Source organism: Chelonoidis abingdonii, chromosome 6, assembly GCF_003597395.2.
Source record: "Chelonoidis abingdonii isolate Lonesome George chromosome 6, CheloAbing_2.0, whole genome shotgun sequence".
Classification (NCBI taxonomy): Eukaryota; Metazoa; Chordata; order Testudines; family Testudinidae; genus Chelonoidis; species Chelonoidis abingdonii.
In genome coordinates, this window is record NC_133774.1 from 38,831,780 (window position 1) to 38,859,047 (window position 27,268).

At 43.7% G+C, this 27,268-nt stretch overlaps 1 protein-coding gene and 1 long non-coding RNA gene across 4 annotated transcripts in view; one reads left to right on the forward strand and one right to left on the reverse strand.

Moving 5' to 3' along the window:
• PDE4D (phosphodiesterase 4D) overlaps positions 1–27,268 on the reverse strand; it is a 654,671-nt gene that overhangs the window by 157,100 nt on the left and 470,303 nt on the right. The window lies entirely within an intron of this gene.
• On the forward strand, positions 1,965–8,782 carry LOC116834702 (uncharacterized). The gene is made up of 3 exons (XR_004376023.2): positions 1,965–2,029; positions 8,327–8,446; positions 8,541–8,782. It is a non-coding gene; the product is annotated as an uncharacterized LOC116834702 (long non-coding RNA).

A 27,268-nucleotide genomic window follows, 5' to 3' on the forward strand; every position in this document is an offset into this window, starting at 1 on the left:
TTTAGGTTTAAGGGACTATCTAGTTGGGTCATGTAATCTGGGCCTGGGCAGCAGCAGGTCCAATCTGAAGATCGATTTCATGAGAGCTTTAGTCTTCCTTCTCTTATGTAATTACCCCTACCTTTCAGTAATATCTGGACACGTTTGCAGCAGCATGTCTGTCTTTATGCTGCTAGAGCTGAATGGAGTTCCTTTTACAGTTCAGTTAATGCAGCTTCTTGTCTGGTGTGACTAAGGAGTGAAATGAGGTTAACTCTCCCTTGCAGAAGCTGAGCAAACTGCAGCCTCTCACACTTTTCTTTCAGGTTTCAGAACAGGAGACAAGTTCCAGAATTCTAGCCCTGGCCTCCCTTCTCCAGGTTATTGTCTTATCTACCTCCCTCATTGTTTTTGTTAAGAAAAAACAGTTTGGAAACTAGATGCATTAGAATGCTGGAGAATTCAGTCATCTTTCTAAATACACATTAGGTTTAAAGAATCTGTTTTTCATCTGATACATTTAATTTGCAACATTAGCCCTAAGGTCCTGATTCTTTTTCTTACTTATACCTGTTTATACTGTTGCAGACTCCTTGTTTTCAAAGGGTTATTCCTGATTTATGACAGTATAAGTGAGAGGAGGATCAGGCACAAAAAACCCAAGACAGCATTTCTTTTCAGCAGTATAGATTGCTGTATTTTTTTTAAAAAAATCCTTTTGTAGCATTTAATTGTTATGCAAGCTACACTAGTACACCCAATATTGCACAAAACTCTGTTGGAAAAGTATGCATTTATGTAAGGGGACTGTTGCCCCCTTACTAACATTCAGTGAGGGTATTTTGGTTGGCTAGTTTCCAGTACTAAAAGATTGGGGAGAGGCCAATGTTTCAGGTCAGCCTCAGCCTGATTGACAGGGCGGGCAGGTTAATCAGGGAGTCGGGAGGCCAGCGGGGGTCCCAGCCTCCCTCTGAGCTGGAATTGTCTGGATCAGACAGAGTGGGGCCGAGCTAAGGAGAAAGCAGGGTCCCAAGCTGAGCTGGGGAGCAGAGCTGTGCGAGAGCCAGAGGGGCCAGAAAAGTAGCCACAGAGCCAGCGACAGCCCAGGGAGAGCAGATCTGTGCTGGGAGCAGAGCTGCAGCCACAGAAGCAGCGACATAGCCCAGGGAGAGCAGATCTGTGCTGGGAGCAGAGCTGCAGCCACAGAGCCAGACAGCCTAGGGAGAGCAAATCCTGTGCTGGGAGCAGAGCTGCAGCCACAGAGCCAGGTGCGGTGAGCAACTGGGGCCAGCCAAGGGGAACCTTGGCCAAAGGGCCCAGTGCAGAAAGATACCCCCAGCCAAGGGTCCTTGCAGGCCAGACTGGGAGGGGGATCTAAACCTGATGGGGCAAAGCCCAGAGGTGTGTGACCACCACCATTGCAAGTGTCCAACCCGCAGCATCCCTGCAGCACAGCCAGGGCCAGAGAAGGAGACCTGGGACCTACAAGGAACAGACTGTGAAGTGCCCTGATGTCCAGAGACACTGTTTATAATGTTCCCTGCCCCAGAGCAGGGTGATGTGTTTTCCTTTAACCTTTCCCAGTTTTCCTGATTCTTTTTTAAAATTAATTGTTAATTAAACAACTTGTATTTGCTTTAAATTGTATGAAATGATCGGTGGGTCAGGGAGGTGCCCAACGCAGAGAGAGTACCCCAGAGTGGGGATACTATAGCCCCTGTCCTAGGTGACCACAGCAAGGTTGGGGATCGAGCCCCCCAGAAATCCTGGGCCCAGCCTAGGGGGGAGCTGGAGCCGGTTTGCACCAGTTCGCACAAACCGGTTGTTAAATTTAGAAGTGATTTTAGAACTGCTTGTTAACCGGCTTCCCTGCGAGGGAAGCTTTGATAGGCTCTGGCTGGGAAGCATGTAATTCCTCCTCCCGGCCACCAGGGGGCGCTGCGCTGCGGGAGCCATGTGGGCTGCCTCCTGGCCCTGTTGCTGCTGCTGCTGCTTGAACCTCTGGCCCCGGCTGCGTCCTGCTGCTTGGGCTGCTCCCAGCCACTTTCGTGTGAGTACCTGCACCCCCTTGCCACAGCCACCCCCTGCCTGCACCCCCTGCCCACAGCCAGCCCCTGCCCGCACCCCCTGCCCACACCCAGCCCCTGCCCGCAGCCGCCCGCAGCCACCCCTTGCCACAGCCACCCCCTGCCTGCACCCCCTGCCCACAGCCAGCCGCAGCCACCCCTTGCCACAGCCAGCCCCTGCCTGCACCCCCTGCCCACAGCCACTCCCTGCCCACAGCCAGCCCCTGCCCGCAGCCGCCCGCAGCCCCCCCTGCCCCAGCCATCGCCTGCCCACAACCACCCCTTTCCACAACCACCCCCTGCCCACAGCCAGCCCCTGCCCACAGCCCCCCCTGCCACAGCCACCGCCTGCCCGCAGCCACCCCTTGCCACAGCCAGCCTCTGCCTGCACCCCCTGCCCACACCCCTGCCCGCAGCCACCCCCTGCCACAGCCACCGCCTGCCCACAGCCACCCCTTGCCCACAGCCACCCACAGCCAGCCCATCTGCACCACCTGCCCACAGTGAGCCCCTGTTGCAGCCAGCCCGTGTCACACTTCCTGCCTCCAGCTAGCCCTGCCCCATGCCCCTGTCTGCAGCCAGCCCCATGTCCACTGGTGCCCTGCAGTTCTCAGGGCAGTAACCCTGCACACCTTCAATGAGGGGGTTCAGGGAGCAGCTGGGACCCAAACATGTGCACACCATAGGGTGACCAGACACCAAATGTGAAAAATCAGGACAGCGGGTGAGGGGTAATAGGAGCCTATATAAGAAAAAGACCCAAAAATTGAGACTGTCCCTATAAAATTGGGACATCTGGTCACCCTAGCACACCCCAAGGGAGTGGCGGGGACTCACACATGTGAAAAGGAGCTCATTTCTAGTTCAGACCCATCTTTTTTAAAAACTTTAGATAGAGTTAACATACATCTGTATTTTCCTGGACATGTCAGGCTTTTCGGTTCTTAAATCGCTGTCTTACCTAAAATTTAAAAATTCCTCCTGGGAAAATACAGACGTATGGTAATCCTATTGGTACAAAAAATACATACTGTGGCACATCCCTTAAATCAGAACTTTTTATAGGAAACCGGTTGTTAAGATTTTAGCAGCTCATCACTGGCCCAGCCATTGCTGGGGTTACGAGGACTGTGCCAAACAGGAGAGTGGAAGGGGAGTCCTTGAGGGCGGGGAGGCCTCTGGGTAAAGGAAGTGGGAGTGAGGACTCACATCCTTTTGCTAGCCCATTTCACCAGGTGTGGTGCAGAAGTCAGGAAAGTTCCCCACAATAGCAGAGCCATTCTCCCGCTTACATTTAGAATTAGTGTGATAGTGAGGAGGTCAAGGTCATTTTTATACATAGATTGGAGATGATGTGGAACTGAAGTATCTGCATTGTAGGAGACAAAAAGGACAAAGCCATTCTGAGATTATTATGAGATTAAATCCCTTCCACATTTGAGCTGACAGGGGAAAAACATGGTGAAATGTCAAAGGTCTGAAGGAGGATAGTCACTAGTTAACATAACGTGTTTTGCTATGCCAGGTCTCACAAAATTCTGCAGAATCTATAGATTTAAATTCTTGCAAGGTTTGACATACTAGTCAGTTGTGCTCCTCCCAAATGATTTAGCTAGTTGTTGGCTGCCCTGATGAGCTATTACCACAAATTGCCCTGGAATGTCATTCCTTGCAAAAAGACCAAACCTGAACCAGCAAAAATGGGAAAGCCTTGTGGTTAAGGTACTTGAATGATTTGTTGGAAAATCATTACCATGTTGGCTCACCTATTGTCTCTAAAGCACAAGCCTCTTTTGAATGTAATCATTTAAAATGTGGTTACACTGTTTAAGATACAGAGACATACATATAGACTCTGAACCCCAGATGTTTCCCAGTGACATGTACTCCTGGTGGGGTGATGACTCCTAATGTATTTGGGATAAGGTTACAACAGACAGGGCCAAATTCAATCCTGGTCTAAGCAAGTTCAACTCCCCTTCTTTTCAAAGGAGGTGCACCTGTTTACAAAATGTTTTAATTTGCCCCACAAATTTGGAAGCAGCATCTTGCAACAATTTGGAGAGGGAAAGTGTGGCTTGCTGAAGGTGTGCAAACAGTTGTTTTTGCTGGAGTTCTGAAAGTATTTCAACTGCACACCATAATTTTTGCTGCTTCTTTTGTGTCAAAGTGATGACAGGAACTATGTGCATATTGTAAGTAAAAACAGAACAGGAAAGATCATGCTGAGTCCATGCCCATTCATATATCTCCCAATAAGGATATAATCTACTCTTTGGACCCTCTTCTCCCTTGCAGGATATCGTAACTTGCACTGAAGCTAATGGGACTTATTTACATTCTTCCTTAGGGCAACTGAGCACAGAGAATCCCCAAATCCCTCATGATCACTCCATGCCCATTGTTTAAGAATAAACAATTATTTTTTCCCCTTTGCAGCGGAGACTGTTGTCTTCTTAAGTATGGAAGAAAGAGTGAGAATGAGACCGGAAAGTGCAGACTTTAGCTCTTGTCTGTACTATACAGTTTAGGGATGGCTCTTTAAACGTAGTTCCAGATTAAATGTTTTGGAACAGTTTTCCAGCTGGTGTGGATGGGACCAAGCCATGGTAGAACTGTTTCGCAAAGCCATGTCTCTTAGGTTAGAGATCACAGTTTCTAATCACGGTCCTAACATAGATTGGCCTCATCAGGAATGACTTTTAACTGGAACTGTGCTTAAACTGGCTCACTAAGGCTGTGACTATGCTAGACTATTTTTTATATTTCCTTCTAATGTCATCACTATTGCAGCTCCAGCAGTGGTGGCAACAGTAGGTGTGCTAATACAGATCAACCATCCGTGTTTTAACTCGCTGTTAAAACACAAATATCTGCCAGAGCCTTGTCTACTCTAGTGCTCCCCATTGCAGCTAGCTGTATAGCTCCAATACTGGTAGCAGTAGTGAGACATTTCAAGAAAAAAGTCTGGTGTAGACAACATGCAAGTTAGTTCCTGGCTCTAAAGGTTCAGTTCACTAGGACTGCTGCTTTATTCCCAGAGTGATCAGTTACGCCAAGAACAGCAAATATGATTAGAGCAAAAGTGTCCTAAAGTCTCTGGGCTTGAACACATTCTTTAAAAATAGGCTCCATGCACGCTGGCTAGCCATACCATCTAAGAAAACATTTCAGCTAGAATCCTGTTTAAACAGTTCTTAAACACATTTAAAATGATAGCATTAGATGGGGAACGTCGTACAAGAGGCCCCCAACTATATCATATCTTTTGGTAAGCACAAACTTGGTTACCAAGAAACAGACTCTTTTGGTTGCTTATATATTTTTTTTCTGGGAGAAATTAAAAAATGGTTGCCACATCTCAAGCTACCTCAAAGGCTGGGAAACTTCTTAATAGCATGGGGAATATATGTTCATATATTAAAATGTGAAGTAGGAGAGGTGAAATTTAAAATAATTGTGCCATTCTTTTAAGCAAAATAAAAGCGAAGAACAGAATTCTATGACATATAGGAGGCAGTTTCCAAATAGGAAGAAGATCAGCTACTTTTGACCAAGTTTCATTTAATAACTAACCATAGAATATAATTTCCTCAGGTCTAATTTTCCTAGATGAATATTTCAATACATTCAGTTAGCAAGAACATACATTATTACAACCACTGAGTCTTTTGCTACTAAAGTTGCTTAGAAGTTTTATTTCTATTTACAGTGATGGACTATAGCCTATTCATTGGGTTAACATTTCACATCTACTGGACAGAATGACATTCATTCTCCACTTCATGTTTCAAAAGTATTAACAATGCTGAACCACCTCAATACATTTGAGGAGGTTCTGACAGTCAAAAATGGCAAGAAGTGGAAATTATAATCTAAGAAACACATCTAGCTAGATATAATGGCAGTGTAAGTGTTATGAATAATGGCACAAACGGAGATTGGAGAAGGGCCCTCTTTGCAGGAAAGCAGAGTCAGTGTACCATGGTTTTCTGTCTATTGCACAGTTTCTGTTGCCTAGTTCAGTTAAACCAAATAAGCTGTATAGAGAGAGTGGTGCTAGGACCCAAGTGTCTTGAATCCCAGTTCAAAGGCCTTATCCACTAGGCTATTATTCCTTCTCACCTTCTATGCAACTTCAATCTAACTTGATTTAACATGTGGAGCTCCTCACATGCCTGCCTTTTCTGCATGACTGTGCACATTTTGATTTAATGAGCCAATTACAAAGATTGAAGTCTTTTAAAAATCAGACTGCATACCATCTGATGGCAGCCCGCATACCAAGAAGATGTGTATCATAGATTGAGACCTGCTAGAAGAGAGTACAGTAGAATGGGAAGGCGGTGAGTTCTGACTGTACACAGCGTAGGCTTTGTTTTAGAGCAGGTTGGGAAAGGTGTCTGCTCATATTGAAATATTGATATTGGATTCCCAATAACCCAAGCTATCCACTCCCCAAAGATAAAGGAAGCAGTGAGAAAGACAATAAAATGATAGTTCTACAGAAGTGGAGGAATATCAGTTAGGTTTATCATAGGTTGGATAGCTTAGTGTACATAAAGGGAGTTGGAGGTCTGTGTTTCAGACCAGTTCCTAGTATACAGCTGTTGAACTGGCATTCTTGCTGGCAAATTCTGGGAAAGAAGCCAAAGACTGAATGGACAAAATTAACCTCTTATTCCCAGAGGTGCCACCTCCCCACCCAATTTAGGTTGAGGCATGCAGGAAGCAGGTTAGGGAATTTTTCACTGGTGCTGAACCTGTATTTTAATTCCAGGGCTGTCAATCCAGCAACTTTCACCAGCACTAAATTCACTTGAAAATAAAGAAAAGATGAGTAATTGTTAACAAGTTTATTATTTTTTGCAATGCAAAGTCCATGTCTATCCAAATAATTTAATAAATCACTGTATATTTAAGAATGATAGAAATGTAGTCTTATGTTGCAAAAACTGTAGAAAGGAACCACAAGGAGACATTAGAACTGGGCTTATAACACAGCATATAGGAAGAACAATGTATTTCTAGGCAAAAAGGCATCTGTGGAGCTTTTCAAAAAGATTGGAATGACAAATGGAGGTTTTCAGAGAACTCTATAAAAAACCAAAATCTTGTATGTGTCACAAGTCGATATCTAGGTTGTTCAGCCACCTAACTGCTGCAGCATTGAGGGTGGCAAGATGTTGCAGTCCACCCTCCAATATTTTAATTGGGCAGTCCTCCACATTTCTCCATCTTCACTGCTGCCCAGCAGTCACACTGTGAAGATTAGGCTAAGCCAAATTTCTGCATTGTGGCAGCCATTCTGTCCATCCCAGTCAGCAGCCTGTTAAGCCTGGTCCACGATGTGCATCCCAGGTTGCAAACAGGTGGGTGTAAGTTAGGGCTTCACATCCAACAATGGAACATCAAGGCCAATAGCTATGTCCTCAGGAGTGGCGGTAACTCTTGGATGGAGAGACAGGCACATTTATGAACTTCAGAAGCCCTAACTTACACCCACAGTGTCATATGCAGCTGACAGATCCATCAAAACAGCACCACCTATCTTGCCGTTCTTGACACGCGTCTTGTATTAGGTGAATGACTTGATTTTGGGTACACCATCCTCATCTGAAGCCAGCCTGAACAAAAGGCAATTGTTGATAATGAGCATCAGAAACTGTCTCTCCTTAAGACTCCATAAGACCAGGACCCCATTGTGCTAGGGGCTGTAAACCACAGAATAAAAAGACGGTCCCTTTCCCAAGGAATATATGGCAATGTGCCTGCTGATGTCAGGGCATTAAGCACAGTGTGCTACATCAGTGGTAACCGACCAATGTGTGGGACCAGGAGTGGATTTATGATGAAACAAACCATGCAGTGTCACAGGACCCCCAACAACAGGGGCAGCCTCCAAAATACAAAACAAATATCTGACAACCTGCCCGAGTCCCAACCAGCGGCACAGCAGGGCTCAGGCAGGCAGGCAGCCTGCATGTCGTGGCCGGTGGCCCCACGCCGCTCCCAGAAGCTGCCGGCTGCTGGCGTGTCCCTGCGCACCCCTGGCGGGGTAGGGGAAGGTGACTCCGTGCGCTGCCTGGACTGGAGGCAGCGCACGGAGACCCGCTGTCCCCCTCCCCACAAGGAGCATGCAGAGACCTGCCAGCAGCACTGCAACAGGGCTGAAGTGGCTCCCTGCCCGCTCTGCCTCCCTCCCTCCCTCCACGCTACTTCGCCCTGGAAGCGGCCAGCATGTCCCTGTGGCCCCTGGAGACAGGTATGTGTCTCCACAGGCTGTCCCCGCCCTGACTGCTGACTCCGCAGCCAATGGGAGCTCCCAGCCAATGGTGCCTGCTGCAGACCCCCGGTCCTCCCCGCCTAGAAGCTGCTGCCGGAGGGGTGTGTTGCCCGAGGTAAGTGCTGCCTTCCGACCTCCTCCTGCACCCCAACCCCCTGCCCCAATCAAGGTACCTCACTGTATTTTCATTTACTTCCCATTACTTATAGGAGGAGGATAAAGGAAAAAAGAATGAAAAAACAGAGGGATATAAGAGAGAATGTTCTTTTTCTTGGCTGGGTCCCGAGGGGGGTCCCCCAAAAATGAAGCTGCACACAGGGTCCCACTAACTCTAAGTCCACCACTGTGTGGGACATCAGCATTGAATGTACATTGGCCTACCAAATGCCATTTGTGGAAAGTGGTTTTGATGACCATTCTGTACACATAATATATTTATCCCAAGATGCAACTTGGGTGTTAAATACTTTTTTATAGTTTTAGAAACATTCTATCTTAAGGTTTTCTTATAGCACCCAAAACTGTAGTGCCTGAGTGCTTTCATATTTGCTTACAACTATCTAAACCTTGCTAAAAGGAAAATCTTTAAAAAGGACTAGGTTCTGTGTGTAGATATGGTTGGCAAATTGTATCCTGCCCATAATGAGTAAAGTGCTGAGCTTTTGATGAACGAGATCAGTAATTAGCAACACATTGAAAAGGCTCTCTGACTCAGCCCAAGTTTCACCAGAAAGAGAATGACAATCAATATGCATTTTCTTAGTCAATAATTTCATGTACCAAACCTGCAAGGGTAGAATTTTTCTATTGCCACCTTCTTTAATCTGGGCTTGTTACTTCAATACTTATTCCTTTCATGGACCAATGAAGAAGTAAATAAGTGACCCAGAGCTTTATTTACTCAGCAGACGAAAGCTGTGGATATGAAAATATTTCCAAGTTATGATAATTCTTTCCACCATGTTCCACCATTAGCCTTGGATAAATTAGAAATGAACCCAAACCACAAGCTTAGATTCAAGTTTCAAATGCTCCAACATATGGAGGTGTTTGGATCTGGATTCTGATCAACCAATTGTACAGTCATATATAAAATGTGGATTAGTGTTTCTAGAGTTCAGAGGAGTTCAGCTCCAAGCCATCTCTATATGAGTCTTGTACATAGTGTCTGCTTAGGCTGCTTTTTCCTTGCAATGCTGGATCATCTTTCTGGAACTGATCTCACTTCCCGGTGTCTAAGAAAGGGTGGGTTTTTTGAGACAACGTGAAGGAAAAAATGCTTTTTTTTGAAGATAATACAGATAATAGATAGTAGGTCATAAAGATACGACCCAGCCCTTAAAAATAAAGAAAAAAAGAACAATCCAGAAAAAAGAGTAGATAAGAAGAAAGAACTAGAAAACAATGAAGCTGAGGAGGAAGGCTTTTTTTTCTTTTCTTTTTTGTCTTTAATTTGTGTTTTTTAAGGAATATAGTGAAGATAAATGGAAAAAAGAGCGAACTAGTTCAATTTTTTATTTGCAGATTCCTTTCCTTAATACGAAGTGCTTCATTCCTCTCAGCCAGTTTTGCTGAACAAATGTTTTAAGACAAACAAACAAAAAAAAATAGTTCTCTTAATGAGCTGCATTAAGACTTATGCAAATAGCTGATCATTTGCATGTTTATCAAAAAAATCCCAACTACATAATACTATTTTCACATTTAAATTCATGTCTTCCTTTTGGATATTAGAGATCACTGAGAGCAGATAACCCATACACTCTCTCTCAGTAGCTAAATGGCTCACATCATCACAGTATCAGAGCATCTCACAGACATGAATGGATTTATCCTCACCATGTCCCTGTGAGGTAAGTAGTATTTTTCCTATTTTACAGATCAGAAACTTGTCACAGAGAAAGCAGAGTGACTTGTCCAATGTCACACAAGGAGTCTGTGGCAGAACTGAAAACTTTCAGAGACCCACTCCAGTGCATTAACTCCAAAGCCATCTTTCCTTCTCTCTCTCCTTCTCTTCCCTCAGTCAAAAGGGCTAAAACTGCCATTGAGTGAAAAATGAGAAATAGGGTTTCTCAAGTTTTTGATTAATTTTGGTTTGAAACACATTAGCTGGAAACCTCAGTTATTCCTAAATGCATGCTACTATGGGTACATTTTTCAAAAGCACCTACGTTTGACTGAAGTCTTGTCCACATGGTCAGTTAGCACGTGGCTAGCTGGGTTGTAACCCTACAGTGCTCTAGCCTGCTGTGCGCTAATGAGCAGTGTGGATCTTGCTACTGTGCAATAAAAGTTCCATACTGCATATTGACATACTATGGTTTCAAACAACAGTAAGTCAAAGCACAATATACAACTTTTAGTATGACAGCATAGTGTGCAGCAAGCTACAGCTGCCACGCACTAAGGCTTGGTCAACACCTAAATCTTAGGTCGACCTTGCTACATTGCTCAGAGATGTAGTAAGCTGGGCTAAGTCCCGGGATAGACATTGGTAGGTTGATGGGAGAAATCTTTGGTTGGTCTAACTACTGCCTCTCGAGGGAGTATATTTAATACAATGATGGAAAAACCCCTTCTGTCGTTGTAGCAAGTGTCTAGACTACAGTGCTACAGTGGCGTAGTTGCAGCACCATAGTTGTATCACTGTAGCACTTGTTGTGTGGACATACCCTTCAGCTCCATGTTCACAAACCCTTAAAATCAATGGGACACAGGCTCCTGTGTCACTTTCAAAAATGGTACATGGGTGTTTTTTATCTCTTGTCATTCTAAGAGACACTGTCCCTTCCCCCACCCCCCAATGTGAAGACAGAAGTATTTCAGGGATTGCTTTAAATTACTGTTCCCAGAATGAAATCTAAACTGCAAGCTTATGGCTAGTTATTATATATGCATAAATTAAACATGGATTACATTTATTACTTTTTGAAACCTGGGTAAGGGACACTGTTAATCCTCAATGAATGCGTTTTACTAAGGAATGGGGATGTATTTTCTAATATAATTGTCTTGTTGAAAAGAAGCTGGAACCATGTAGCTCAGCAAAGCATTCTGAAAGTTCATATGGGGAGAAGCACTTTGTGGCATGTGCTCACTTTTTGTTCCCTTCAGTTTTTCACATTTTCCTATTTTATTTCCTTCATAGTTGAATGTTATTTTGCACTCTTTCTCAGCTGAGAGTCATGAGCCTTCTCAGCTGCAATCCACACTGCTCTATAATGGTTTCTTCAGGGGGGCGAAGTGGTTGTGCTATGCATGCATGTTTCATGTCTGAATGCCATATCTGGATACTGATTTCTCTTACAGTATGATCATATGATCATAGAACCATTGAGTTAGAAGGGACCGCAAGAGTCAAACAGTTTAATCCCTTCCAAGATGCAGGATTTGTTGCATCTAAAATGATATTCCCAAACTTTACCACTCCATTGATCCCGAACCTTTAGGCCAGCAAGCTATTACAACGTAGGTAATCATAACACTGGAGAAGACAGACCACAGAAAGGACATGGGTTTTCTGGATGAAAAAGGAGTTCTGCCCTATTTATATTGTTTTGGCATTTAAACGCCGTTCAGCCTGCATGAGGGAAATGAGGCCAGAGACTTCGATAGTTCATGTTACTTTGGATCCTTAAAAAAAGCCCTTGAAGCCCAACACCACACAATGATTTTCAGGACCACTGTGTTATCAATTTGTATGTGATACCTCTACATGACACTTTTCAGATACAGATTATGAAAACAGTGTGTTAGGTATGGTGACAAGAGTTGCTGACACAGATTTGTGAACCACCAATCAGTCTCTGTTTCACAGCAGGCCCATTTAAAAACACTAAGGCAGGCAATACTAATGAGTCCTTATTAGAGCTCGGGTACAATGCAGCTACAATCTCATTGTGTGTCTTGTGATTACACTTTAGGGGAAACCAAATCTATCACCAGGGAGCTAAATCTACTGGATCCCAGTTAATGTGGACCTAGACAAGGACAAGGAAATGCTATAAATGCTGGCCCTTCTCTTAATGCCTTTAATGTGCTACAGTTAAATGTTGAGGGCCTACCAGCCACAAAGCACTCTGTTCTTGAAAACATTGCCTCCCAAAAGAATGTTGGTGTCATCTATCTTCAGGAAACCCTTGTTAATTCCCTTATACTCAAATCAGTTCAGAATCTCTGTTTTTAATCTCATAAACTTAAAATATGGCAAAGCCACTTATGTCAGATCCAATTTAGCTGATGAGGAGACTCTGCCATCTGCATTTGACTACTGTGACACCATAAGGATCCATCAGTTTAAAGTGGCTAATATTCACACTCACACACACACACACACACACAAAATCTGTTATGGCCTGCTTCTGCTCTACCATCACTTAAACTTCATGCCATCTATGATGGAGACTTCAATAGCCATCACTAACACCTGGGGCTGTACAGAATCTGATCAAAGTGAGACAGACCTTACAAACTTGACCTCCCTCAATGAACTACACCTTCTTCATGACTCTAAGCAACCAACAACTTTTCATTCTGCCCACTGGGACCAGGGCTATTCTCTGACCTCAGCTGGGTCATTTCTGCTAGAAATTGACTCTGTATCAGGCACCTTCACGGTCCTTGAAAATTTACCCTAGAGCAGCATTGCTGCATCCTCATTCAATTAGGGATTACCATAACACTACCATGTTGGCTCACCTATTGTCTCTAAAGCACAAGCCTCTTTTGAACCACAGAAAGGCAGACAGAGACAATTAGATTAAGATCATTGACTAATATACAGTCTATATCCTGCATAACATCTCAGTAGAGCAAGCATATTCAGGATTTACCAGATCAAACTTTAAGGCCATCTCCAAGTTCATCCTACATGGCTGCCACAAAACCTATATACCATTTCCTTGTAGGGGAGGAAATACTAAAGAAACACACCACAGTAGAATTTAACTTCAAAAAGGGGAACTACACAAAAATGAGGAAGCTAGTTAAATGAAAATTAAAAGGAACAGTCACAAGAGTGAAATGCCTGCAAGCTGCATGGAATCTATTTTAAAACACTATAGAGGCTCAAACTAAATGTGATATACCAAAAAAAAAAAACAAACAACCCAACAAAGAACAGTAAGAGGACCAGAAAAAAATATGCCACCATCGCTTAACAACAGAGTAAATGATGTGGTTAGAGGCAAAAAGACATCCTTTAAAAATTGGAAGTCAAATTCTACTATGGAAAATAGAAAGGGGCAAAAATTCTGGCAAGTCAATGTAAAAGTATAATTAGGCAGGACAAAAAAATTTGAAGAGTAACTAGCAAAAGATATAAAAACTAACAGTAATCTTTTAAAGTATGGTACATCAGAAGCAGGAAGCCTGGCAAACAGTCAGTGGGGCCACTGGACGATGGAGGTGCTAAAGGAGCACTCAAGGAAGACAAGGCTATTGTGGAGAAGGTAAATTGATTCTTTGCATTAGTCTTCACTGCAGAGGATATGAAGCAGATTCCCACACTTGAGCCATTCTTTTTAAGTGACAAATCTGAGCAACTGTCCCAGATTGAGGTGTCAATAGAGGTGGTTTTGGAACAAATTGATAAATTAAACAGCAATAAGTCACAAGGACCAGATGGTATTCTGAAGGAACTCAAATATGAAATTGCAGAACTACCAATCATGGTAAATCAGCCTCTGTATCAGATGAATGGAGGCACGCTAATGTAATGCTGATTTTTAAAACAGGCGCCAGAGGTGACCCTGGCATTTACAGGCCAGTAAGCCTAACTTCAGTACCAGGCAAATGGGTTGAAACTATAGTAAAGAACAGAATTATCAGATACATACATGAACACGATATGTTGGGGAAGAGTCAACACAGCTTTTGAAGGGAAATCATGCCTCACCAATCTATTAGAACTCTCTGAGGGTGTCACCAAGCATGTAAACAAGGGTGATTAAATGCTATATTGTGCTTGGCCTTTCAGAAAGTGCTTGATGAGGTCCCACACCAAAGGCTCTTAAGCAAAGTAAGAAATCATGGAATAAGAGGGGAGGTCCTTTCATGAATATGTGGAAATATACCCATCTGATAGAACTGAAAGGGACCTCAAAAGATCATTGAGTTCAGTCCAGTCCCCTGCCTTCACTAGCAGGACCAAGTACTGTCCCTGACAGTTCCCCCACCCCGATCCCTAAATACCCCCCTCAAGGATTAAATTCACAACCCTGGGTTTAGCAGGCCAATGCTCAAACCACTGAGCTATCCCTCCCCCTCCCATTGGTTAAAGATAGGAAACAAAGGGTCGGAACAAATGGTCTGTTTTCACAGTGGAGGGATGTAAATAGCAGCTTCTCCCAATGATCTGTTTTGGAACCTGCACTGTTCAACATATTCATAAATTATCTGGAAAAGGGAGAGAATCGTGAGGTGACAGTTTGCAGATGATACAAAATTACTCAAGGTAGTTAAGTCCAAAGCTGACTGTGAAGATTTACAAAGGGATCTCACAAAACTGGATGACTGGGCAACAAAATGGCTGTTGAAATTCAATACTGATAAGTGCAAAGTAATGCACATTGGAAAACATAATCCCAACTATACATACAAACTGATGGGGTCTAAATTAGCTGTTACCACTTAAGAAAAATATTTTTGGGTCACCTATGAAAACATCTGCTAAATGTGCATCAGTAGCATCAGTAGTCAAAAAAGCTAACAGAATCATTAGGAAAGGGATAAACAAGATAGAAAATATCATATTGCAACTATATAAATCCGTGGCATGCCCACACCTTGAATACTTCATGCAATTCTAATAATCTCATCTTAAAAAACATATATTGGAATTGGAAAAAGTACAGAGAAGGGCAACAAAAATTATTAGAGGTATGGAACAGCTTCCATACAAGGAGAGATGAAAAAGACTGGGACTGTTCAGTTTTGAAAAGAGACAGCTAAGAAGGGGGATGAGATAGAGGTCTATAAAATCATGAGTCATGTGGAAAAATGAATAGGGAGGTGTTATTTACCCATTTATATAACACAAGAACTAGGGTAACCCAATGAAATTACTAGACAGATGTTTAAAACATACATGAGGAAGTTATTTTGCACACAACACACAGTCCAGTTGTTGAAGTCTTTGCCAGGGGGCGTTGTGAAAAGTGTAACTGGGTTCTGTCATAAACAGATGGTAAAGGGTTAACAAGCTCAGTAAACCTGGCTGACTCCTGACCAAAGAACCAATCGGGAGACAAGATACTTTCAAATCTGGGTGGAGGGAAGTCTTTGTTTTGTGCTGTTTTCTTTGTCCTCGGTTCTCTCTGGGGTCTGAGAGGGACCAGATGTGCATACAGGTTCCAATCTTTCTGAAAAAGTCTCTTCTGTTCAATACTGTAAGTACTAGATAGCAGGCGGATTAGGCATTTGTTTGTTTTGCAATAAAGAAATGTGTATTTTGCTGGAAGGATTTTAACTCTGTTTGCTGTAACTTGTATACTTAGGCTAGGAGGGGGAGTCCCTCTCGTCTAGGTGAAGCTGAAAGACCCTGTAACATTTTCCATCTTGATTTTACAGAGATAATTTTACTTTTTTCTTTCTTTAATTAAAAGCTTTTCTTTTAAGAACCTGATTGATTTTTTTTATTCTTGTGTGAGACCCCAGGGGACAGGTTCTGGACTCACCAGGGATTGGTGGGGGGAAAGGAGAGAAGGGGGAGGGAAAATTTAATTTCTCTCTGTGTTAGGATCACTGTCTCCTTCTCAGGGAGATTCTGAAAGGGGAGAGAAAGCGGGGGAAGGTGAATTTCCTCTCTGTTTTAAGATTCAAGGAGGTTGAATCACAGTGATCTCCCAGTGTAACCCAGGGAGGGGAAATCTGGAGGAAGAAAGGAGGGAAAGGGGTTGGTCTTGGGTCCCCAGGGAAGGTTTTGGGAGACAGCGAGTGTACCCAAACACTATTTTTGGGTTGGTGGCGGCGTGATAAGATCAAGCTAGGAATTAAGCTTAGAAGGAACAGGCAGGTCCCACTTTCTGGACACTAAAGTTCAAAGTGGAAAGAGATCTTGACAGTTCAGAAGAGAATAGATAATTCCTGGAGAAACAGGTCCATCATGGCTATTAGACAGGATGATCAGGAATACAACACCCATCTGGTGAGTTTCCCTAAACATCTTACTGCCAGAAGCTGGGACTGGACCACAGAGGATGGATCACTCTATAATTGACTGCTCTGTTCATTCCCTCTGAAACATAGAGCACTGGCCACTGTCAGAAGACAGACTAATGGGTTAGATGGACCATTGGTCTGACCTGGTATGGCCATTCTATTTTCTTGATGAAGAATGTGTAGCTCTCCTTAAACAATACAGAAAGCCGGTGATCCAGAAATAGTGAACCAACTCTTAGGCCAGGTCTACACTGCGACTTAAATCGGTTTAAATGGCCGATATACGATTTAACACTGTATCCGTTCACACGACGTCGTCATTAATATCGAGTTAAATGGCCCTTAAATCGATTTCGGAACTCCTCCCAAACGAGAGGAGTAAGGCTAAATTCGATAGTGATAACCGGATTAGGGTTCATGTGGACGGAAATCGACGTTATTGGCCTCCGGGCGGCATCCCAGAGTGCAGCACTGACCGCTCTGGACAGCAATCTGAACTCGGATGCACGGGGCAGGTAAACAGGAAAAGCCCCGCGAACTTTTGAATTACATTTCCTGCTTGCCCAGCGTGGAGCTCTGATCAGCACGGCTGGCGATGCAGTTGAAATCGAAAAAGAGCTCCAGCATAGACCGTACGGGAGATACTAGGTCGATCGCTGTATGGGAGACAAATCTGTGTATCCAGCTCCGTTACGAACACGAAATGCCAAAGCGTTTGAATAAAAAACTCCAGATACACAGCGCTGTGTGACAAGCGTAACGGGAGCCAGAGACTCAAATGGACGCTCATGAAGGGAGGGAGGGTACTGAGGACTCCAGCTATCCACAGTCCACAGCAGTCTCTGAAAAATTATTGCATTCTTGGCTGAGCTCCCAATGTCTGTAGGTTCAAACACAGTGTCTGGCGTGGTTCAGGGAACAGCTCCTCAGTTTATTTCCCCCACCCACCACGTGAAAAAAAAGGGAAAGATTGCTGTGCTATGAGCGTTGCTCAATGCACTCCGCGAAAAAGGCGCCAAAGGGTTGTCTGCTGCCTTCACAAAGGGAGGGGTGAGGCTGTACCCAGCACCACCCGGGGCAGTGTTTTCTGCCCCATCAGGCACTGTGCTCTCAACACGGAAGTGGAACTATGGGATAGCTGAGGAACGCTACCCACAGTGCACCGCTCCTGAAATCGATGGTAGCTTTGGACCATGGACGCAAACAATCGATTTCGGGATCCCACTGTGGACGCGCTAAACGGATTTTATTAGATCTGTTTTGTAATATCGGTTTAAGCTAATTCGAAATAATCGTGCAGTGTAGACGTACCCTTAGAGAGCCTGAATGTAGCCCTAAGAGAATACTGGGGGATAAAGCAACTTCCAGAAAGGGATCTAGCAGGAAAGCATAGACACTCATCAGGAAATCTGGTGCAGCACAAAACTCATCAGATATATGGCAACAAAAAGTCCCTCCAAACAGTGTCACTATATACTTGACCAACATCATTAAAGCAGATAGGTAAAATTTTCAAAGTGTTGATCAAAAAAGAATGGAGTCAATTCAAGTAATCTCCACAGTTCAATCTAAATGAAAACTTCCTATGATTCTCTAGGGAAGAAAAGAGAAAAGGCATTGAAATAAATGAAAACCGGTAAAGCCTGTGGCTTTGACAATATATTACCAGAAGTACAACATCTTGAGAAGAAAACCCAACACTCAGAGTCTATGAACATGTCCCATATCATACAGGAGAACATGTTACCAAAGATATGCTGGAATGCTACGATGACTTCTTTATCAAAATTAGGTAAAGACCACTGTTTAATAGCCAGCTATCACCCAATATCATTCCTGAGTTGTAGCTACAAACTCCCGGCGTGGATGATTCTACAGAGAATTACACAGAACATCTGAGTGATGATTAGGCATGTTTCTGACCAAATCAAATCACCTGTGACCAAGTGTTAGCACTTACTATGTACATTGAGAATGGAGGAAGAAAACTGGAGCTGTCTTTTTTGACTTACAACAGCCTATGGTACCATCTGACACACTGGCTTGCTGTATAAGATAAGACTTCTTCTTAGGGGGGTTGTCATGGCAACTGAGCTGATGATCGGAGGCAGATATTTTCAGGTGGGTCTGGACCTCAAAACCAGCACCTGGAGATTCCAGAAGAATGGATTCCGGCAAAACTCAGTGCTGTCAACTTTATTTAATGTATTTGCCAATGACCTACCAAACACTATTTCCAGGCAGCTCATGTATGCCAATGATATCTGCTTGGCCTTAAGGGACCATGGCTTCCAAAAAAACTGAAGAGAACTGAACACTGATACAACTACTATAGGTGGCTATTACAGGAAATGGAGACTGAAACTAAGTACATCAAAGACTATGTGAACATACTCCCACAGCCTCAAAGCCAACCTGGCCTTAACATCTTTTTGGATGGGTCAGCACTTGGCACATGATTCAAAGCCAGTCTATATAGAGGTCACCCTCAATTGCACGCTTACATACTTCACATACAAATACCATCTCAGTAAAGTAGCTCAAATGATCAAGACCAGAAATTGTCTCTTGAACAAACTGGTAGGTTCCAAGTGGGGAGCCAATGCACAAACACTGCATAGTTTGGGGCTCACTCTCTAGTACTCACCTGGCAAATACGGTGTCCCAGTTTGGTTAAACTCTGCTCACACACACAGCTTAATTATACCAGGAGCATTACCCCAGGCACACTGAAGCCAACAGAACATATATGGTTACCGGTCCTAGGCATATTCCTCCACCTAACATCTGGCATCAGAATGCAGCCAATAAAATGATCACCAAGGTACAGCAAATGCCAGACTTGCCGCTGTTCATCCCACCATAGGATGCTCCCTATCATCGACTACATAGCAGAAATTCTATCTGGACAATGCTGCACACTTTCCATCCAGCAATTGCTAGTATCATCAGCTCACTGTGGTAGACAGAACATTTTATACATTAGGCTGAAGTCTGCTGTGAGTATTGACATAATTTGGAATATTTTAAAGGAATTTGATCACATGACAGAACCATTACACAGATGAAGTGGTCTGATGCTAGCGGAGTCTGTAAAATAAATTAAAGAATTATATGTAGGTTTAAGGACTAGAACTGAATGAATTATTGTTTGGTTCACTGGCAGTTCCAAAAAATTGGAAAAAAATTAGTTTGAAAGTGAAATGACAGCCTCTGCCACTACCAGGAACTCCTACATCATAATCAGGTCAAATGAACCTGGTTTTGTACATTCACGACACCTATAGAAGCAGCTTTATAGGTTCAGGTGTGGTTTGCTGCACCAAGATTGATCATGCTAAGGCATCCAGGACTATGCATCTGTAGTGCTGTGGCAGATGCTGCACACATGCTGGATGGCTGTTCTTTTGTTTTGGGCTCCCCAGAGGTCTTCCCAAGCTGAATACTGCTGATTCAGAGGCCATTGGTTGGCTCAAGACCATTTACCTGGGGTTTTTGTTGTTTTTTAAACCTGGCTTTGCTTATATTGTCCATATATATTAGAGCTGGGCAAAATTTTTCAGATAAATAGTTTATTTGCTAAAAAATGCAATTTCGGGTTGACTGGAACCATTCAAGGATTTAACATAAAACCACCAAACAGTTTCAGACAAAAATATTTTGGGCTAGAGTCGCATGAAGACTTAGACCATGTCTACACTTACCAGGGATTGACACTGCCGGGACTGATACAGAGGAGGGGGGGATCAGTTTAGTGGGTAGACCTGCTAAATCAACCACAGAGTGCTCTTCAGTCAACTCCAGTACTCCACTGGAACAAGATGAGTAAGGTAAGTGGACAGGAGAGCATCTCCTGTCAACGCAGTGCGGTGTAGACACCACAGTAAGTCGACCTAAGTTACAGTACTCCAGCTACATGAAGAGTGTAGACAAGGCCTGCGGCACCATTCACTAAAGAGAAGGAAGTGCCACGTGGAACACAGATTTGAAACCAGGTCTCGCCCCTCCAGGTGAGTGTCCTAACCACCATGCTATAGTGTATTCCTGGATGAGTCTCTCCTGTTGAAGCTGTTCCACCACCACTACCACCAGCACCACGTGTTTTGTCAGTCTAGTCCTTCATTTCTTTTGCTTTTATTTAAAAAATTTTAAAATGTCTGGAAAGGAAACATTTCTTTATTTGATCCTAAATACATTTTTTGTAAATTTTTTCAATTTGCTGAACATTCTGAAAAGTTTTACTCTCAAATTATTTTTTTTCTAATTATTTAGGACTGACAGTGAACCAAAAAATAATTCATTCAGTTCTACTCCTTAAACCTACATATAATCCTCTAATTTATTTTACAGACACAGCTAGCATCAAATCACTTCTTCTGTGAAATGGTTCTATCGTGATCAAATTCCTTTAAAATATTCCAAATTATGTCAATATTCACAGCAGACTTCAGCCTAATGCATAAAATGTTGTTTTTTAATATCTGTCATGTTATATCATGCATTTTGCTATAAAAAAACATATACTTGAGGGGATATCTACAGAAATATTTACATTATTGTTGACTTTTGTTTGGAATGGAAATGTTTTCAAAGCTGTCATAAGTAGATAGGTAAGGTAAGGGTTAAGTTTCTTTTACCTGGAAAGGGTAACCAAACACCTGACCAGAGGACCAATCAGAGAACTGGATTGTTTAAAGTCAGGGGCGGGAATTTGTGTATACTCGTTCTTTGTTGTTTTTCGGGCTATGGGTAAAACAGTTTTCCTTCTTACTTCCTCTTATCTCAATATTCTCCTAAATGAGTCTGTGAGTAAAAGGAAAGAGCTAATGCGCTATGAAAGAGTTTGTGTTGTATGTACAGATGTGGACTTGCTGAAGTCTTTGGTTGTTTTCCTCCGCTATGAGGGACAGCTTCTAACTCATCTTTCAACGTTTCTCCTAAACATCTGTCGAGTACAAGGGAAAGCAAAGTAATTCGGCTATGATGAGCTTTGTGTTGTTTGATCTGTATGTGATTGTTGGATGTGTTTAATCGGCTATCTTTAATCAGAACTTGTTTATTCTATTTTCTTATACTGCAAGAGCCTGTATTGAGTTTCTTTAATGCAAGATGTTGGTTTTAATTTTCTTCTTTTTTTCTAAAGTTTTCTTTTTAACTTGTGGAAGTTTCTTTTCCTGTGAGGCAGAGGGGGAGGGGAAAAGTGCCCAAACTCTGGTGTCTCCTCTCTATTAGTCCCAGGGCGGGAAAGGCTTGCAGGAGCAAAGGGAGGGGCAATCTTGGTGTGAGCCTGATAGGTGAATGCCTAGCCTCGGGAACTAGATGCCTCTCCGGTTGTATCAAGGCAGTGAAGATAATAGCATTGCAACCGGCCTAACCCAGGAAGGGGGGGAAGCTGGGAGAGGAGAGAGAGAGAGACCCAGGGGTCTGGGTCTTGGGGGTCCCCCAAAGGAAGGGTTGGGGACACCAGAGAGAGGAAAGGGGGGTCAGGCCCTATAATTCCTGACCTGGTGGCAGCGAGAATATCCAAGCTGGTAGTGAGCTTGGGGGAGTTTCAGGTAAGCACCCAGGTCTTGGACGCTAAAGTCCAGATCTGGGACAGGAGGCTATTACCACAAAAGCTCTGAAACTTAAATACTGTATGCTTGCATGTGTTTGAATGGCAGTGAATGGGTTGAGAAAAAAAAATTGTTGTTTCATCACAGATGTCTCTCTGAGTAAATATGTGTTGGTTGCTAAAATAAACATTAAAATATTACATAGCCTGGATTATTTTATTCTGGAGTATCTAAGCCAATCCATTTCAGGTTGTAATGTCATCGGTTTTTCAAGTTAAGCAAGGTCAGGCCAGGTCAGTACATGGATGGGAGAACTTCAATATAATGCACAGAACATTGTTAGTGATTCTGTGAGTGACTCCTGGGGGTACTGTGCTGATGGGGATGTGTCATTTTTCATATGTAGCCATTTAAGATCCTAGGATACTTTGGTCAAAAGAAAATGTTAGTTTTTTTTCGGGACCAAAATTGAGTTTAGGCATTGAAATTTGATTTCGCTTCCTTAAATTCTCTTACATACTGCCTTTTATCCCAAAGCTCTTTACAACCTTTTTATCACCATAGTACCTGAATACCAGAAGTGAAAGTAAGCCAGTACGGCGTACCCGCAAGAAAGTGCCAACCATACTCGCTGGACCACTGATGAGGGGTCGGGGGGAGGGGAAGGGTGCAAAAAGGGCAGCTGCCCCGGGGCTCCGGCGGCAATTTAAAGGGCCCAGGAGTCCTGGCTGCCTCTGCCTACACATCAGCAGCCAGAGCCCCAGGCCCTTTAAATCACCGCTGGAGCTCAGGCAGTGCGGGCTGGGCAGCACTGAAGGGCTGGCTGGGAGATTTTGGCCCCAGACCTGCCCCTTCTGCCCGAGGTCCCGCCTCTTCTGGGAGCCTAGAGTCACGCCCTCTGCCCCCACACCTTGCCCAGGACCCCAGCTGCATACCAGTATGTCATTTAAGTTACTTTCACCCCTACTGAATATTGAGTCCTTCATGTTACGTTCATTTGGGCTAGAACAAATTTTAGGAGTCCCTTGCTCCAAAATAGCCCCAGCAACAAAAACCGAACCTCTGACACATACCAAATATTTTCACTAGCAAAGTCTATGTGACAGAGGGTATGGCTACATTAGAAATTTGGGAGCGCTGCCGCGGTAGCGCTTTGAAGTGTGAGTGTAGTCAGAGCCGCAGCGCTGGGAGAGAGCTCTCCCAGCGCTGCTTGTAAACCACATCCCTTAGGCCATGGCTACACTTGCAAGTTGCTGCGCTGGTGAGGGGGTTACAGCGCCGGAACTTAGCAGGTGTCTACACTTAAAAGCACACACACACACACACACACACACACACCACCACCCCACCACACACACACCTCCGCCCTTTATCAAGGAAAGGAATACAGTATAGTCTGCCTACCACCATTTATTTTATCCCTTTCTACATCACTACAGGCCTGGCCTTTAATCCGATTTGCGTTAACTTGGACAATGCTACACTTTTCCTTGTCATGACAGATGCAAAGGCAATTCACTTGTGCCCAGGAGATCTCATTTTGTCTCCTGGCTCCTTGCATGCTTCTGCTTAAGCATTTGTATGTATGATAACACAGTCACAGGAGCTCCTTTCCAGCCCTGAGGACAGGTTATGCGGACTTTACAGACGCAGTTGACAGCCCTTCACACCGCTTGGAACGGAGCATCCGACCGGGAGAGCGGGGCTTGCCGCGCTCCGGCCGGACCCCGGCCGGAGCGCGGCAAGCTCCGCGACTCCGCAATCCGGTGGGAGCCCGGGCAGACGCGGCAGCCCATGACTCCGCAATCCGCTTGGAGGCCCGGCCAGTGACGCGGCAAGCCCCGCCCCCGGCTGGAGCTCTAGCTGGGAGAGCGGGCCATGCCGCGGGCTCCGCAGCGCTTCACTCAAAGGAAGCGGGACCATGGAGCGACGCAGCTGGGATGGGGTAAGTTTAAAAAAAATAAAAATTATAAAAGGGCCCTCTTAGGCACGGGTCCGATTTCCTGGCAGCAGGGTCGTTGGACAGGAAGCGGAAATGACCCGCACCCTTCCGTCCCCTTCCCACAACCCACAGCGCCAAAATGGGACCAGGTGCTCTGTGGGATAGCTGCCCACAATGCACCACTCACAACAGCGCTGCAACTGGTGCAAGTGTGGCCGTACACAGCTGTACGAGCACAGCTGTAACTACCAGCGCTGCAAAACTGCCAGTGTAGCCACAGCCTTATGGGTGTAGCGTGCAGAACTGGGAGCCCTGCTCCCAGCACTGCCGCCCTGATTACACTGACACTTTACAGCACTGCATCTTGCAGCGCTCAGGGGGGTGTTTTTTCACACCCCTGAGCGCGAGAGTTGCAGCGCTGTAAAGTGCCAGTGTAGCCAAGCCCAGACAGACACATTACGCAGTAAAGTACCAATTCAGGAAGGCAATTCAACTTGTGCTTAATTCCCTCTCTATTCAGGGCAGCACTTAAAAACATGCTTAACTTTAGGAACTTGCTTACATCTTATTCATCTTATTTAAATGAATGGGACTCAACTCAGTGCCTAAAAGTTGAGGGACGCTTTCCTAACCAAAGGTTTAAATTAGTTAAATCACAGGGCATAAAAATAAAGAAACAACATTAAAATAATGCTCTATCAGTTTGAATTGCACTTTGGGTTTGTCCCTATGTTGATCATTGATTAGAATGATCTAGAAAGATTCTGTATAGTGTAAAAGGAATGGAAGATCTGGGACAAACCTTGAAATAGGTCTTGAAAGTTGAGTGAGCACCATTGACTGAGGCTTGGTATATGCTAGGGAAATTTTCCTTTGTTACTAACACTTCTTCCACTGAAATCAGTGAGAGTCGCACTGGGAATCTCACTGTAGATGTGCTGCCAACTGCAGGCATTGTTTTCAGTACCAGCTGTTATTTCTGTTTTAGGGAGAAGCATTTTTATTTCATTTTGAGTTTATTCTTTGTCTGTGCCAAGATTCCTTGAGACATAATTTAGAACCTTGCTTTGAACTTTCTCCCCCTTCTCCCATTTACAGGAGGAGACTTGGTTCCAGAAGATATTTTGTAATCCAAACTCTACAGGATAGATTGCTACACAGCATAAGCAATTGATCTTTCACCAGCACAATCACACTCTAAAGTGAAGTTTAAAAATATAAATCAATATTACCAATTTTATTAAAGTAGGTATAGCTTGGTAGATTAATAACCAACCTGCCTAGGTAATTCCTGGAAATCACCACACTGTATTCACAGACCATGCTTTTGTAAAAGAGACTGACAGAATTTTAGAGGATGAGTTTTGAAAGGTTTCAGATTAGAACTAGAAAGTATTAGACAATACCAAGCTGATTTTTATCCTATCACAATATGCATCCCTCCTAAGAGTGGCAACACTTCTACTTGTGCTGAGCATTCTATATCAACCTTGTTCTCCAATGGACACGTCTGTTTAGTTAATAATGTCTACGTCAGACTGAAGAATGCATATTATATTTATATAGGACCAAACTGTAGCTAGTCTTTGCATGAGTGCTGCGGTTACAAAGAAACGTCATCTCCTTTGTGTCTTATTCCACTAGAGCTGATCTCTGTTGCAGTTCCAGAGCTCTCTTGAATACAGGGACTGCTGCATATAACAACCCCTAAGGAACAAGTCACCCCAAAGAGGATGAGGATGAGGAGGAGGTGAGGTCATACGGTCATTGTCATGGCCCTTCACCCCTAGGAGCGAAGTAGAAACTGGCATATTCCCACATATACCAATTAACTCTGGAAGCATAATAGCTCTTGGTGCCCCAGCAAGGACAGTGGGGTTCTGCACTACCCCAAGCTCAGGGCTAAAAGCTGCAATGGAGCCCATGAATATTTCATTGCTATGGGACTAGCTGAGTTGCCTTCTCTGGAAGCACATTGTGGTTTCCCAAAAGCAGTAAAAAACTAATAAATGCTTCTTATAAAATACCGTATCTACAAATCCTACACCACTCTAAAATCTCAGATCATTTACAGAATGTACATCACATGAAAAATAACTTTCCTAGCAACATGACAAAGTTGACCTGAAAGACTTTTTACTTGTCAGTACCTGAGATCAGAGCTCTGTGCTTCCCATGCAAGAACTGAGGGCACACTAACTCTTAAAGTAGCATCAAGAGAGCTATTACCTGGTCTGGTTGGGTAAATTGATACCATTATGTAGCTGTCTTAGTGCACATACAATACCTTTCTGATCACATTTAAAACTTATGTATTTACATTTTTTGAGTATAAGTCTAAAGGTACATTCTGTTAACTGATCTAAGATCTCAAACAAAATTATTTTAAAAGTATTTTAGATTGCCCACAAACATGTTCAAAGTGTTTAAAAAAACTTGAAGGAAGATTTAAAATTCTCAAATTCTCCATTTTGGAGGCATTTTTTTTGTTACTATCACCTCCAAACTGTTATTGAACATAAAATGCAAATATAAAGGTGGGGAAGTTATTAAAAAGAAGTAATTCTCTAGTAAACTAAGACTTAGGACTAAATGCTGTTGTGTCTGGCAAAGGGTAAGGAAGAAGGGATGCTAGAAATGTGAGGGTTCTGCTACCATAATCCTGCCCGTAGGACAAGACTCTCCATAGTGAGCTGGTCAACTGCTGCATGGTGTACTTTACTGCTTCTTTGAGCTTGCTTGTTGACGACTGCAGTCTAGGATCTTGCTAGGTGAACAACTAGACAGATCCTCTAAAATGCAGACCATGCCTGTTGGGGATGTGGTGATTGGGTGAGCATTTAGCTGGTGCTCTACTGCACAGTACGAGAGATTGTCCCCTGCTGCTTGTGGTGGTGGTGATGTCGGAGTGGCTTCCTGTGTCCTCTTTACCACATTGGAGCACAAACAGCACTACACCAATTCAGCAGACAGAATGGGCACATGTCAATAAGTGCCACTATTTTATTGCAATGTGGTAAGACTGAATAAAAATTATAAGGGCATATTTCCAAAGGGTCTTACAGAATTGGTATGGCTTTGCTGAATGTATGCTGTTATAATCCTTTATTATTGTAAAAGCAGCAGAGAATCCTGTGGCACCTTATAGACTAACAGACGTTTTGGAGCGTGAGTTTTCATGGGTGAATACCCACTTCGTCAGACGCAGGTAGTGGAAATTTCCAGGAGCAGGTATATATATGCTAGCAAGCAAGCTAGAGATAACGAGGTTAGTTCA